Source organism: Myotis myotis, unplaced genomic scaffold (genome assembly GCF_014108235.1).
Source record: "Myotis myotis isolate mMyoMyo1 unplaced genomic scaffold, mMyoMyo1.p scaffold_m19_p_3, whole genome shotgun sequence".
Taxonomy (NCBI): Eukaryota; Metazoa; Chordata; class Mammalia; order Chiroptera; family Vespertilionidae; genus Myotis; species Myotis myotis.
Genome location: NW_023416335.1, coordinates 24,497,735 through 24,502,476, shown reverse-complemented (window position 1 = coordinate 24,502,476; position 4,742 = coordinate 24,497,735).

The following is a 4,742-nucleotide window of genomic DNA, read 5'->3' as shown; positions in this document are numbered from 1 at the left end:
GATATATGGATGACCCTTGGACACAGACAATACAGTGCTGAAGGCCTGGGGAGGGGGCAGGAGTGGGGTGGAAGGGTCAAAGGGGGTGGGGGGAGGAAGGGGACATCTGTAATACTTTCAACAATAAAAATAAATTAAAGAAAAATGAAGTTAAGGGACTAAAAGAGCTCAATTTTCCTGAACTTAATTGACTACAGACACCCTTAAAATCATAAGATGTGGATAGAATGCCTGTAGATATTGATTGGATAGGAAATGCCTGAATATAAATAGATGGCACTGGATGGTATCACAGACCAACTAATCTCTGCAAAAATCTCCATAAAAGTTAGATTTCAATGTCTAATACATATGCATAAATACATCATAATATTATTTTATATCAGAAATGGCTGCATTTTGCATTTTCAAGTAAATGTTTTTTAAGTTAATGGACATGATTTTTTAGGAAAGTTTTAGGTTTACAAGAAAATTGAGCAGAAAGTACAGTTTCCCATATACCCTGCTCCCCTCCCCACAGTTTCCCCATAATTATCTTGAGCTTAGAGTGGTGGTTTTTGTAAAAGAAATGTGTGGTAATGTTTTTAAAAGAAAAAATATTATTAGCATTAATATCCCCCCTGACAACCCTCCTTCCCCGCCCCCACATGTGTGACACTAAGACTGCTTAGAGGACAGTTGGAGAAAATCTCAAGTAGATGCTCTTTCAAGTCCCTTTTGGCACCTCTGAAAAAAGAGGGAGAGATTTTCCCCTGCAAAGGGCTTCCCATTTGAGAAAAGATGTAGGAAAGGGAGAAAGCTGCAGAAACAAAACTTATGAAACAGCTTATTAAATCACCAATAGCATGTCATTTGTCTCAAAGCCTTTTCTTCCCCTTTTCAGCCAAACAATAATCCTCTGAAACACAAGGAAGCTAAAGCACAAGGCAAACCTGCCCATAGACATGCAACTAATTTCGGAGAAAAAAGGGCAAACTTCCTGATTCACAGCCACAGGCTCTCTCCACCAGCCGCACAGCTCACCAGGGCGTGAGCACAGGTGGATGAGGCCCATATGTTTACTCCTAGAAGACTGAAACCAGCTCTGCCTCAAAGCTCAAAGGGGCTGCTGTAGGCCCAAAGGCAAGAGGTGCCGTTTTAGAGAATTGGGAGGCCACCCTGATAAGCTCGATTCCCCCACAAAGGAACTGGTTGAAAATGAGATGTGTTCAAAAAGAGTTTGAATAAGTTCATGGAAATCTGTAAAAGGTTAAGGGAAATTCCCAGCCTTCCCACACACAGTCATGGACAAGCCTGCCTTTCAGAGCCTGTGTCAGAGAGAAGTTGCTGGAAACAGACTGGAGCCAGTGTGGAGCCCGTAAGTCTCTTTTTACCAAAGCAATCTAGAGGTTTCGAGAAAGGAACTGAAAAAAATTCACCAAAAATTGCAGCACTTCAACACTTGGTTTTATCTTTTAATTTTTATATATATTTATATATATATGGTTTATATCACACAGTTTATATCACAGGTCATGTACAAATTTGTTTTCTACTTCTTTGTGGTAATATAATATGTGATTGATTTTGATATTCTGTATAATTCTATTATCAGTCCTCAGAATGGCTACACAATATTGCATTATAAAGTACTATTGCCTTATTTCGGGACATATGTTATTTCCAGTTTTATGTTTTGTACATATCCTTTCCTTGCACGGGAATTTAAAATTTTTATTTCATTGGGCTAAATATTCAGAAGTAGAATTACTACCCCGAGAGAACGACCCAGTTTTTACCTTTTATTTTGAAAGTCATTTGCAAGAATATTTTGGAAGAGTTGCAAGAATAATACAAAGAGCCCTCATACGGCCTGGTGAACAATTCTTAACAAGGACAACCATACATCCCAGTCATTCGGCCCTAAAAAGTCCACAAGAATTGGTGTTTCTTGGTGTTTGTGCAGAAGTCAGGTCACTGGTACAGCTGACCAACTTGGTATCTCTAGCCTAGATGAAGGCCTAGACAGTGCATGTCATAACAACACCATTTCAAATCCACTGTGCTGTTCACCCCAGCCTCTGAAAAGCCAGATAAGCTCCAAAATTAAACCTTCTGAGATTATACACAAATTTTCTGTCTTTTGATCACAAATTGCTTTGTCATAAGCCTCTTGTCCATCTCCCTTTGCTTGAGTTTCCACAGACATCACATCATTTCTTACTCAGCTGATGGGATCTCAGTGGTCCGTGTTCTTCTGCCCCATCCCTGTGCCCACTCTGGAGATAAGATGTCCCCGCTAGTGACGCATTGGGCCCATCCTGGGAGGGGTGGGGGAGGCCTCGCCTCAGAAATAGTGCCAGGCTGAGCAAGCTCTGTACGAATGCTTTCTTCTGGTTTCCCTGCGCCCACTTTGTCTCCGTGTTATCTGGGCCTGGATTTTATTTCCCTTCCTTGAAAGCAAAGGGCTTTGATACAATTTTGCCAGGATGTGATTTCACCAAGATCTATTCTCATTTCCCCCTCCCCCCCGCCCCCACTGCAATCCCTTGACTAAAATCAAGGCTCCCATTGTGTTCCTATTAACCTCCCTCCGTCCACCTCCTCCTTCTCAGGCTGGCCCAGAATCCCCCGAGTCTGTGAAAGGAAAACGACCTCACATTCCGTAGGAACACAGAGGCCCCAGGGTGCGTGCGTGTTAGCACCAGGGATCCACTGGTGTGAGTCATTTGGGAGTATTTCAGCAACGCTCAGGGGCACCTGTTGGTGACCTGCACACCCATCCTCTCCATCTCCTGCTCTCGGCCCACCCCTCTCTTTCTTAAGACCGCAGGTTAACTGATCACATTTGTGTTTTCAGTGGTGGTTAAAAACCGAAGGGAATGAGTTTGGCAAGGTGGAATTGTAGGTGACCTGACAGGTGGTGGGGAAGGATTCTCCCTATCCCTCTCCTTGATCACCCCCACTGGTCACTGCCCAGGCCTTAGGAGCCAATACCCAGACTGCAGTCTCTGTGTGATCTGAGGAGTTAAGTGTGATCGTTCAGGTGCAAATCATCCTCTCCAGGAGTTCAAGTTAAAGTCCCATTACCACCACCACCACCCCTGCACTCCTGCTGAACCAAAATGCCAGAGAAAGCCCCAGCCCCTCATCATGGCATACCATGTCACAGGAAAATAGGCCCGTCTCCGTGGGACAGGGCCGCCCTCTGCTGCGGCTTATCTGATGTCCTGTCTCCAGTACTCTGTGGCTAACTGGACCCCTATTTCCCTTTTTCTAATAATGGCCATTCACAGAACTACGTCTTTTTTTAAAAAATATATTTTATTGACCTTTTACAGAGAAGAAGGGAGAGGGATAGAGAGTTAGAAATATCAATGAGAGAGAAACACCGATCAGCTGCCTCCTGCATGCGCCTTATTGGGGATGTGCCTGCAACCAAGGTACATGCCCTTGACCGGAATCGAACCTGGGACCCTTCAGTCCGCAGGCCGATGCTCTATCCACTGAGCCAAACTGGTTAGGGTCAGAACTACATCTTGATAAAAACATGGAAAAAAACAGTTTGACTTTGGTTACAACTGCCTTATTTTCCAACCTCAAAATCAGCTCTCATTGCTTAACAAATACGAGCACATTTAGAATCAGAACGGAAGAGATCTGGCCTCTCCTAGAATAGCTGCTTGTCCCACAATGTCCTCTGGCACCCACCTGTCCCTTCTCCTGGCACCCTTTCTCTCACTCCTCGCTCACAATGCCTGGTCTCAGCTAGACACCGGCCAATAACAGCACACGCCGCTTACTGTGATGAGCCACTTACTGTGATCTTACGCACATTGTTTCTAATTCACACGTGGCCTGCGGATGCGAAAGCTCAGCGTAACTGAAAAACTCGCCTGAGCTCACGTCCCTCATGACTGGCAGAGCTGATTCAAGCCTAGGCCTTGCCCCACACTGCGCTGCTTTTATCAGTCATCTGTTAACAAGTCAAACAGGTTATCTGTTTCCAGGAACATTTACATTAAAGAGCAAACTCCAGCACCCTGAGCTGCTTTCATCAGTTTAAGGGATGGATGGATGGATGGCAGCGATAGAATTTCAGCTCAGCACCCCCTCCCCCCCACCGCCGCCTGAATTCCACGCAGGGAATGCTGCAGCTGAGATGACCTCAGTGACCCCTGATTTACTTTATAGAGAGGAGAGGTGATTTTCCTCATAATCACAGAACTGGGAGTGGCAGGGCAGGTGCCTGACGAAGCAGATTCTGGGCTGGGGCACTTTCCACTGCAGGTGCCTGCCCTTAAATGTCCCCACCGCTACCCCAGACGCTCCAACCCTGGCATTTCCTCTGCCCAGAGGGCAGCTGGTCCACCTGGCCAGTCCTTCCAACCTCTTGTGTCCAGAGGGGCGGAGTTACAGCTGGAGATTCCAGAAGAAGCCCTCGGCCTCCTCAGTGTGTATTTCTGTAGCATTGTGAAGACCTCTTTTCCTGATAAAGGCGTAGAGCCTGCGGATCCTGAGGGTCCCTTTTACGTCATTGGGACTAGGATTCTAAAAAATAAAGATGACTCGTAGGGTCCTGTCCAACTCCCAAATTGTTGTATTCGATGACATCAGGACTGTGAATAATCAGGCTGGCCCGGAGCCAGGATGGGCTACGCAGCTTCCATCCTGAACTTCCTCCCCCTCTTTATGAAAACAGGCCCGCCCTGTTTGGCTCCCTCATGGCCCTGTCCACTGGGCATCCTCCTGCTGCAGAGAAG